The sequence below is a fragment of the Takifugu rubripes genome, chromosome 12 (assembly GCF_901000725.2).
Source record: "Takifugu rubripes chromosome 12, fTakRub1.2, whole genome shotgun sequence".
NCBI classification, from domain to species: Eukaryota; Metazoa; Chordata; class Actinopteri; order Tetraodontiformes; family Tetraodontidae; genus Takifugu; species Takifugu rubripes.
The window spans coordinates 9308978-9320619 of record NC_042296.1 but is presented as its reverse complement, the minus strand read 5'-3'; the positions used below and the strand labels follow the sequence as shown (position 1 = coordinate 9320619).

At 46.2% G+C, this 11642-nt stretch overlaps 1 pseudogene; it reads right to left on the bottom strand.

Annotated features, from left to right (window-relative positions):
- Positions 1 to 3109: 3109 nt before the first annotated feature.
- Positions 3110 to 6859, bottom strand: LOC115251697 (syntaxin-12-like; annotated as a pseudogene).
- Between the last annotated feature and the right edge of the window lie 4783 nt (positions 6860 to 11642).

The following is an 11642-nucleotide window of genomic DNA, read 5'->3' as shown; positions in this document are numbered from 1 at the left end:
GTCTCGCGGTTGTGGATGGTGACGTTACACGCTGGAAAACAACGCAGACACCCTCAACACTAAGAATGTTTGGACACAATCTCCTTTTCAGACACTGTTGAGAAGAACGCTGCTATCTCTTCACATGAGAGCATCTGGTTCGTGTCCTTACTGGAGCAGCTGAGCGCCTCCTTAGCTGTGATGCTTTTGTTGCAGGCTGAGCAGAGTGGTGGTTCCTGACACCGTCAACGAGGTGAAGAGGTGTCCGTTGCTGTAGCGGGCCTCCCGCTCCCGTAGAGCGTTCTCCTGCTCTCTCAGGCGTTCTCTTTCTTTATTCTGTAAGACATGAAGGCGTAAGACCAGTGTTTAGAGAAGATTGTGCCTTATTGTTAAAAGCATCTTAATGTAATGCACGGACATGTCTTCTCAGAAGACTCTCTCTGTCCTCCTGTCTGAGGCCTCCAGTACCATCTCCTGTATCAGCATTGGTCTCCCACACACTCACCTCACTCACCTGACTTTGGCTTCTCACAGATTGCTGATGAGGAGCATTTTGTAATGTTTAGAGGTCTGTCAGGTTTGGAGGTAACTCTGTTATTTATAGAGGTCACTCTCATGTATAGAGGTCACTCTGTTATTTATAGAGGTCACTCTCATGTATAGAGGTCACTCTGTTATTTATAGAGGTCACTCTCATGTATAGAGGTCACTCTGTTATTTATAGAGGTCACTCTCATGTATAGAGGTCACTCTGTCATGTATAGAGGTCACTCTCATGTATAGAGGTCACTCTCATGTATAGAGGTCACTCTTGTGGTTAAAGGTCACTCTGTCATGGCTAAAGGTCACTGTCATGTTTCAATGTCACCAATTTAAAAGGCATCAATATGTGTCGTTAGGGTCACACATTTAGAGTTGAAACAGGTGTACGATGATCATCAGTAATCTGCAGTACTGTGCCGGTGATCCACTCTGTGTCGGGCCTAAAGCTGCTGAGGCGCACTCATGTTTCCATGACAACCGTACAGGTCAGCTGCTTTCACAATCAAACTGTCGAGGTTTTCAGAGGATTCTTCAAAAGTCCAGGTCAGTGTTGGGTCACAGAAATGTGAGCGAAGGTGTCAGGCAGGTTGTGCCTCCGGGGCCCCACGAGGGGCCGTACCTGGGCTCTGAGAACGGGGCCAAACTATTGAAATGTTCACGATAGTCACCAACCTCCTAAACCTGAACATGACCTGTGTCTTATTCAATGTGATGCCCCACTTAAAACCTGTTTTTAACCCGAGTGATGGATGGAGGGGCTCACAGATGGACCTACTTGCTCCATACATCCCACCTATAGGACACATCCAGAGCTGAAGCTCCATGCTGAGTTCACTTTAGTCATTTGAACTTCTTTGGGCTTGAGAACATCCTGTGAAAGCAGAAATATCACACAAACACCTACACTTCCATTACTATGGCAACAGTTGCTAGTCAAATATCCACTCAAGATACACTCCCACACGCCTGCGTGCACACACACACGCACACACACACACACACAAACCACACCTACACACACAGAGGGTCAGTTACAGACACTCGGTAGATCTACATGAGGTGCGAAGTGAAGCCAGCGTCGATGTTCTATCAGAGCTTATTTCCGTGTCTGAAAGAGGAACTGTTGTAACTACGACGCGTGACCACGACAGAAACACGAGTTCCTCCAGCAATGGTGGCTCCATGTTTCTAGAATGTAAAGTCACTTTGAATCCTTCCTCTGATGGGTTCAGTCACGACATACAAACACAATCAGTTTAAACTGGGAGGAATGGGAAGCCGTGGACGCGCTAACTCACCCGCAGGTTGATCTCCCTCATCCTCTCTTGCCGCAGCTTTGACAGGTTCGTAACTCTGGTTATGGTGGACATTTCTAGCAAAATCAAAAGCTTCCAGGAAAAAAAATCAAGTTGATGTTGGTGGATCCTTCAGGTCTCTGCTGAAAATGAAAGAAAGTAAATGTTGCTTCCTGACTGGGCACCAGCAGGAGGCTGCTAGAGTGGCTGTTCTGACTTCTGAATCATCCCCCGCTCTCTCTCTTACACACACGCACACACACACGCTAACACGCACACACACATTGGTGTGTAATAAAGACATGGGCCTTTAACAGGGCTTTTTCTGATGCTAAATGTTGTATTTATTTGCCACAAACACATTGGATGTCAAGTTCAATTAATCTGCCTTGATGCTCTTTAAATCAGGGCTCAAACAGCAGTGTTGATGTTTTGGTTCTAAATGTCTTTAAAATCTGCATTTGGAGTCATCACCATCATCTCAGGATTCTCCTTTGGATTCCCGTTTGAATGTTTTTCTTTCCTCATTGGCTAATTCACCAAATGCAGCCAGCCCATCTGGAAAAGTCACGTATTTTAGAGATGTTTCCCTTCTGTCAACAGCTATTTAACCTGGAAACATTACGGTGATGGATTAATGAGGGCTTTATTCTATATATGAATGTAAGTTTTTGTAGTCAAATCAGGAAGCATGAGTTCGGACACGTCGACAGATTGTCCACATTTGTCCTCACCTGTCCTCTGTCATCCCTCACATTACATGTTTTGGTCTCCTGAATCATGGTGACCAGAGTTGGTGACTCCAGTCACATGACGTGGACCGAGTCAGAGATTCACACATGGTTGAAACCAGTGAGGAGCTGGACCCTAAAAAGATCGATTCGATTCGTGAGCAAACTGGATGCTGCTAAAGCAGGAAGTCAGGGAGAGAAGCTGGAGAAGGGAGAGAGAGGTGGGAGAGGCAGAAAGAGTGGGAGAGGCTCTGGGGGCCTTGTGGATCAGCACGAGTACTTTAAATATAAGCTGTTAGCACAAACCTTTTATACTGTGATAGAGGTCAGAGCCAGGTCAAAGGTCACTCCAGGATCCCTCACAGATGAACTACAGGCTACAGAGATGGTCCTCCAGAGTCATGAGATCAGATAACCTGTTCCTGAAGAGTTCAGGACCAAACATGATCACCTCGGATTGCTGACAGGAGGTTCGACTGTTTCCTGTGAATCAGTCAAACGCCATCAGGACTGTGGATAATCAGCGATGTCGCACCTTTCTGCTGCTCTCAGACACAAAAGCCTGCTTGGATTTCTCCTTTATTCAGTCTCAACAGCCAACAGGTTAAAGGAGTGAAACAATGAAATTGGGTAGGGTTAACCCTCCTAGACAGGGTGGCTAGCTGGGCTAGGTAGGTTAGCTCTGGCTAGGTGGGTTAACGCTGACTAGCTGGGATAGGTGGGTTAGCCATGGCTAGATGGGTTAACCCTGGCTAGCTGAGCTAGGGAGGGTTACCCCTGGCTAGCTGGGCTAGGTAGGTTAGCCATGGCTTGGTAGGTTAACCCTGGCTAGCTGTGCTAGCCCTGGCTAGGTGGGTTAACCCTGGCTAGCTGGGCTAGGTGGGTTAGCTCTGGCTAGGTGGGTTAACCCATAAATGATGAGATGGATCCGTTTGTGCCGACTGAACACATTTAAAAATGATAGAACCTCCTGTCGTTCTTCAACCCTGCACTCGTCTTTCATTGGTCCAAGAAGAGAGAAAGCTGCTGCTTTGAGAACACCCTTCCACAGCCGTCAGCTTGTTGTCCTCCAGAATATCCTTCTGCTCCTGCAGCCGTTCAGATCACACAGACAGGGACTGGACCGGCTCACTTTTATGTTATATAGATTATCTGGATGGCTTCCGTGATCTCCACATGTGATGTTACTGAAAATACTGGCAATGTGAGAAGGTGCAGCAGGCCTCCACAGATATTCAGACATTTTACATCAAACGACTATTTACAGAGTCTAAAACGCTTTTGGTGACCAACCTGGGTTCAAATCCTGGGCAGTGATGTTACAGATGAAGCACGTTAACAGTTAGTGTTAATACAACACGGGAACCTGCAGCTAATTAATGTTGGACACGAGTTCTTCACATCCTCAGATGACGTCAGCTGTGTCCGTTCCAGTGTCCTCACACAGGCTGAAAGTTCAGGGGGCCTCACTTGTTCACCTGCCAGATAATGATGGCCAGTAAGACCAGAGCAACGGAACACACCAGAGCAAGAATACACATCCTCCTGCGGGACTTTTGCTGGAAGAGAAGAAACGAGAGAAGATGATGAGCGAAGGGCTGCATCGAACTCAGAAGGTGCTGCTGATCCACCTGGTAGTAGGACGCCCTCTGGAGCTGCTCCGTCCCTCGTTCCACATGAACTTCAGCATTTTCCACATTTGCCTCAATGCTGTCTGAACGAGCAGAGCAAGAAGGTGTCAGGTATCGGGAGAAGACCCGGCGCCCTAACCCAACCAGAGAGAACCCAGATCCAAAACGGCACAGAACAGGAGCCACGACCTAATGAACCAGGCCCTCAATCATCTCATCACCTTCTTCTATCCAGGCACATGACATTTAAGAGAGTGATCAGCAATACTCTGCTCTGAACAGGCAACGTGTCATTTCTTAATTATTTCAGAGGGTTCTTGTCAAAGATGATGTGGCTACGTCCTGTTCAGGCTCTGTGGAGACGGTCCTGACAGGAGGAGGCGCCACCATGACCAAGCTGAAGTCCAGAGCTGCGTTTCTGACGTGCTGGAAGTTCCACCCCACCAATCATCTCTCCCTGATCATGGATCATCACTGCCAGGTCCTTGAAGATCTGGTTCCGTCCATGATGTCCGACTGAAAAGAAAGAGACTGTTTAAAACACGGATGTTTGTAGCTGAGCTTCTATCAGAATGATGTCCAGGACATCTGTGGCAATGAAGGTTGAAGACGGAGGCCACCAACTCGCCACAGATACAGACAGAGGAGCTCCCTGCTCCCTCCCCTGAGTGGAGCTCACGTCTTGCTCCCTCCTCTGTTGGACGGTGTGAGGACATAAAAGTGGTGCCTCTGTGCACCCTCTGAAGCTGGGTGTGTGTTCTTCTGTCCACCAGGAGCCAACACAATCCAGGCTCCGTGTGTGTTTGAAGGCAGCCATCACAGAAGGTTTAATATGCTGCATCTCAGATGTTGATCAGCCATGATGTGGAGAAGAACCCACCTCCAGCTGCCTGATGTTAGTCTCTCTCTCCTTGATGAGCTCCAGGTCCTCCTCGGTGATGGACACCTCCTACCGACTGAGCGCTCATCTGGCCCCCCAGTCCTCCTGGCTACACACAGGGACCAGAGACACAAAGGTCATTATTCAGACACACACCGCATCCTTGGACGTGGACTAATACATAACCTAGCTACTGGCCCAGACCATCACAACTAACCCAGACCATGAGTGAACTACTTATCAAATGTAACCAGCTTTTCATCCTGAAAACTGTCGTCAGCTAAAGAAGAGCAGACAGATTTTTAGTCAGACAGACTTAAAGAGTGGTCACGCCTGTGGTCTGGATGCTGAGCTCACGACAGACGGGAGCCACCTCTGGCTCTGGCTACAGTCCTCCTTCTCCTTTCTCTGCTGCACGTCGTTGATGAACTGCTTTGGAAGTTGTTGAGAGCTGCTGAAAAATCACTCATCAGTCGATCCCTCTGGATCTTTCTGCTGCCTCTGAGCAACAGACCACCGGGGAGATGGAGAGACAAACCAACGTGGATGAGGTCAAAGTTCAGGAGTCACAACCAAAAATGACGAAACCTGGAGGAGGACGCCGTCGTTTTCAGCTAGCAGAGACACATCTGGGATATTTACCTGCTGTGGAGCCGATGAGGGCAGAGGGATTGAACCCAGCTCCTTCAGGTGCTTATTTGTTTCTTTTGCCAGCTGGTTGGTGGCATGTTGGATCTGCTGTCTTGGACCCAAACAGTTGGAGACATCTCTAATAGCATTGTCCACACAGGCAGAAATCTGAGAAGCAGAAGCCCTCCTCACTAAAAATATTCACAACAAAAAGCATCTTCCCTAAAGCTCTGGGGTAAAGACACATAGTTTTCATTACCATCACGCTATTGTAGTTTTAAAAGATTCTATTTTAAACTGTGTATTATTCTTTACAGGACTTCCTGCAGGAGATGAATAATGTATTGTGACTGTAACTGGTTGGACCAGATGAGGCAGGAAAAGAAGATGCATTATTGCCCTACAGGTTGTCCTGCAGGTGACTGGTGTCCTGCCTGGTTCCCAGCTGGTTCACCATACTCTTGATCTGAGCAGCTGTCAGGAGAAGGAGACACAGGTGACCTCGCATATTCCACTCAGGAGGAGTGGACAGCCAATATTGGCAGGCCAATGTGATGAACATACTGTTGTGAGTGATCCTCTGGATGTTGGCGCTGCATGTCTGAAGCAGGCTCCTGGAAGTCCTTTGCAGCAGCTCCACCGTAAGACATCTCGACGGTTCTCCTTTAGGAGCCTAAACACAGAAAGGGTTGTGATCAGAACATCCACTGAAGCTACGAACAGCAGTTCACCAACGTTTTGGTCGTTGAAACTCACTGACGTACAAATAATGCAAACCCTTATCATTTCGTCCAAGTACATTTTAGCATATAAACAGTTTAGCCTGCTCATCCGCCATCAATAAAACCACACCAGGCAAAGGGGTGTTAAAGCAACGACAATGGCCCTTTTCATGAATTCTGTCTAACATATGTTAGCCTAACTTCATTTAAGAGGCTCTTTATAATTGACCTGCTATTAGCATTCGAACTTGTTAGCTTTGCCCTTTATAACACAAACAGTTCCGAAATCTGATCATTATAAAGAAACGACCAGAAGAGGTCGATTACACAAAGACGTTTGGAGGAAATCATACTTGCGTGATCTCTTAATAAAAACAAATAAGCTTAATTTTACAGATGTTTTGCTCGACGTAGACGGATCCACTCCCAAGTATCGCGAGAGTCCCCCAAACCACGTGATGTAGTAAGTACCGGCTCGTGACCGTCACGGCGCATCTGAAACCAGAACGGGGTCAAACGCTCACGATCAGGGCCGCAAACCCTATAATGTTTATGCTTTTTGAGAGGACGAGTGTTTGCCCTGCGTTATTACTACAGTTTTATTGATTTACAACCAGGAGAGCGAGGTTTAAGAGATCGTCTAGATTTGCTTATATTTCACACGCACATTAACGCACATTCAAACACGATACACATTGATTTGCATACTTAGATACACACATTTATACATATTAATTACAAATATAGAAAAGGATTAACAGGTTAGCAGATTAGTGGCAAGCATAGTGAGTGAGAGCAGAAACGGTCTTGTTTTTTAAAATAATAATCTGTGACCACAAGTCATCAGTATATTTAAAATAAAAGAAAAACGGTGTAAAACATTAATATGTGTAAATATCATCTAAACCATAATATACCGAACTGTTTTAATGGCCTTGTCTATGATTCCTGTCAAATGCTGTGTCAAAATCTGGCCAGCAGATGTCGCCAAAGGCTTGGGGTTATTTTCTCTTGGGTCCATTATGGCAGTTGGGGAACCAAAATACAGGCGCATTACCGCCCACCTACTGGTCTGGACTGGAGAAATACCGACACCAGCGTTGATAGCGGGACTTGGCAAGAATGTTCTCTTTCTCTTCTCTAGTTGTGGTTGTGCATAAAACAGCTGTCCTCTCATTTCCTCATGCACCCCCAGGGTCTCTCCTCTATGTTGTGTCATTTAAATTAATTCAGTTCAAGTTGCCTTTGCTATAGCTACTGCTGCCGTGTATCAGTGATGTTCTATTGTTTCCAGTTTACAGAGCATGAGGGAAGGAAGACGCATATGATTTTCACCAGGATGTCATCATCGGCCTCCTACTCCCTCTGCATTACACCACAGTCTTCAGGGTTGTAAATACTTCCTTTGCCAATTTTAGTATTCTTGCCAAGTTCTCTTTTTTACTACTTACCTGTATTTTTTTTAAATTTCTAAACAATATTTGCAGACGTATACAAACTTAGAGGAAGCTCTGTGTCATTGCCCATGTAGCATTTGAGAATTTCTGACAGCTTACTTTAAGCACCTCCAAGCTGCCATATGGTAAACAGACTACATTTAGAAAAGTGTTTCTTTAGTTGCTTTGAGGGCATTAAGTTCTTTAGATTCCAGATTTATTTTAGTCTGATTGTAAGTCTTACAAGACCTTGTTGACTTTCTCACTTTCCAGGTTCATTGGGTCACTTTCCATTTAAGTGATTAACATGTATTTAAATGCCCTTGCTTGCTTTACTTCTTCAGGATTCTCAAGATTACCCAGAAAGTGCTGGCATCCTTCTATCGCTGCTCAGTAGAGCCCACATTGACACACTGTAGTTCACAAGCTGCACAGTGGCAAAAAGGAAAAGGCTCCAGGTTGTCAGATAGTTCCTTAGAAAATCCAGAACCTCACTTGTTCTGTAGCCCCAAGGAAGCCCATAATATAATTAAGACGCAAGCCACCATCTGTTCAAACTGCTGAAGATACAGGTGCATTAAACCAGAACAGACAAATGGTTCTAACCTACTGGTTAGAACTGGATTAACCACTGCCACAAAACAGACTGTGCAAAAGCAGCTTTTGGGTTTGTTTTGTTTGTTTGTTGTGTGTATTTAACATAATTTATGTCATATTTATATATCATAAGAAGAATGATGAATAAATGCCCCACCTGGCTTTTTCCTCACTGGAAACAGAGAGCTCTGGTCTCTGGTTTCAATCATAACGAATGAATTCATTCATCCTGTGTTCATTTAACACTGTGTCATCAGCTAATGTGACAATAGCGACGGCTTCTTGGACTCTCTGACCTGAGACATATGTTTCTAAATCCCTCCTTTGCTCTAATCCTTCTGTGATTTAAATGATACTGCACTTTCGATGTTATTTTCATCATCGTGAATAAATCATCTCATCAACTGCTTTACACCCTTTATCATCCGTCTATTCTTTAGTTTATCGGTCAGAAAATGCTGCAATTCTGTGGACGCTTTTCACTGATGGTGAAAACGGATTAATTGATTTTCATGGTATGACAATCCCTTGGAAAATAAGAGCGGACATCTGCCATGGATGCTTGGAGGAGCGCTCCCATTGGCTGTGCCCGAAATAAAACCTGCTTCATTACAGACATGGGCCACGCCTTCTTCCACACGGCCCCGCCCTCCTCCACCTACGACGAGCGGAAGGCAAAACCCAAGCTATGTCTTACAGGCTGTTTCTTACTGGCTGCGTTCAGCCATTTTGTTCTTTTTACGATACGGTTAATAGAAGTGATTGTAATCATGTATGTGCCGTGGTTAAGAGAAAACATGAATGTTATTGGATGATGGATGGATGGATGGGGATGGATGGATGCTGGATGGATGGATGCTGGATGGATGGATGCTGGATGGATGATATCTATCCATCCATCTGTCTATCTGCCTGTTAAGAAAGAAAGAAAGAAAGAAAGAAGAAAGAAGAGAAAGAAAGAAAGAAGAAAGAAAAGAAGAAAGAAAAGAAAGAAAGAAGAAGAAAGAGAAAAGAAAGAAAAGAAAGAAAGAAGAAAGAAAGAAAGAAAGAAAGAGAAAGAAAGAAAGAGAAAGAAAGAAAGAAAGACTCGACATCGCCACATAGAGTGAGCAGACGCGCGTCTTGCGTCCCTGTCAGACCAGACTGAGGGCACAGAGGCCCCAGGACGGTCCCCGCTGGTACCCAAAGCCAGTATTGTTCCAGCAGCAGCAGCAACAGCAGCAGGAGGAGGAGGCGGAGGAGGAGGCTGGTTCTGTCTGTTCTGTAGGGAACGCTGAGCTGCTTTTCTCCTGGATCATCTCAACACAACGGTGAGTGTTTCCACAGCACGCCGATCAAGAGAATCGACTGGTTTTTATCACGCTGGTTTTCACGATCAAAGCCTCTTGAACGATTCAGCGCCAACATGCAGCGCTTTAATACATCTCGGTGGGGACTTTGTTCTGATGGAATTTTAGAATGGAACTGCTCTGTAGACAATGCCGGGATTACATAATGGACAGCTTCAGTCAATCAGTGCCCATTTTAGCATCATAGAACCTTATGGGTATCCAAATGTGATTATAACTGACGTGTAAATACACGAATGGGCCCGTTACTGAAATGCTTCTGTGTACAACTGAGCCTTGATGGCGTCTTGTGTGGGGACACTGAGTGTTATTGCAGTGGACTCTTGTTTTTTCTGCTGAAAAACCATCGCGGAGACTGTTGATTGCTCTCTTCGGCCCTAATATACAACTTATTTCACGCACACTATATTTATTAATAACATAAAAGCAATGTATCCCCGGATCTGCTGGTGCAGGTTCGGGGCTTCCTGGGACAGCTCACATGAGTCCCAACAGATTCTTCCTCAGAGGCTGAGCTCCGTCTCAGTTAGACTGGATAGAGAGAATCCATGAACAGAAGGTTTCGAGTCTTCCACAGCAACCATGAGCACGTCAGCGTGCTCTGATCTGAGCCACTGCAGCTCTACTGTATGTCCGGGTCATTGTCCTGCTGGGAAGTGATCTTCTGCCACAGTCTTCTAGAGCCTCTAACAGGTTTTCTTGGTTGTCCTAAATTTAGCTCCGTCCACTTTCCCATCAATTCTGAGCAGCTTCCATCTCCCTGTTGAGAAAAGCAGCCCCACAGCATGATGCTGCTCCCACCATGTTCTAGTCTGTACAGTGTTGGGGTTTCAAACACATACAGCCTTTTGCATGTAAGCCAGGAAAGTTCAATTGGGCCTCTTCTGACCAGAGAATCTCTCTCCACCTGTTTGCTGTGTCCTCTTGGGGGCTTGTGAGGAACTACTAACCCTTAGCTATGGTTTTCTTCATGCCTACTCCCCATTCAAGGCAGATTTGTGGAGTCCATGGCCAATAATTGTCCTGAGGACAGATCCTCCCACCTGAGGTGCAGATCTCGACCATAGGTCGCTCACTCTCACTGATGCTGTCCTTTTCCATGGTGTCTGTCCCTTCAGGGCTGTGGTGGCAAACACAAACACCGGCTGCTGGTCTGGTAACACAAAGAAGCGTGTTCATGTAAAACCAGCAGCTGTTTTGGAGCAGAAACCAGAAACGCTTAACATGAGTGAAATGGGATGTGAGCAGAGCCTTGATGAGTAGAGCACTGGTGCTTTGGGTCAGGACCGAGGTGGGAAACCTGTGTAACTGTGTACTGAGGGACAGGGGGGTGACCTGTGGGAGGTCGGAGGGAGGACAGAGGAGTACATTGGGAAGATTGGTGTGATCTGGAGCTATTGTTTTTGGTGCCGGTGGGATGGAATGGTCCATTATAGTGCACCGCCCTTTTTCTGAATGGTTCTGCCAAACCTGGAAATGTATCACATCTACAGTCGCTTGACACAGAGAAATAACCATCCAAATAAGTTCCAGGCCTGTTCTGGGTCTCCCCCCCAGCCAATCAAAAAGTCTCCTTTTCCTCCTAAGTACTAATCCTGCATTTACAGCCTGTAATGTGACTGTTCACTCTCTATACATGCAGTTGCCATGACAACAGATGAGGTGGAGAACCACCAGAGGGAACAGAGGCAGCAGGCAGAATCTGACATCGAGACAAGAACAGCGGTGCCCGTGGAGGAACATCTGCAGCCTCGCAGCCGCCACTCTGGCCGAGGCCTCTCCCGCCTCTTCTCGTCCTTACTATAAAGCGGCGCTCGCAGTGCTGAGAGCGATGCTGGAGACAACAAGG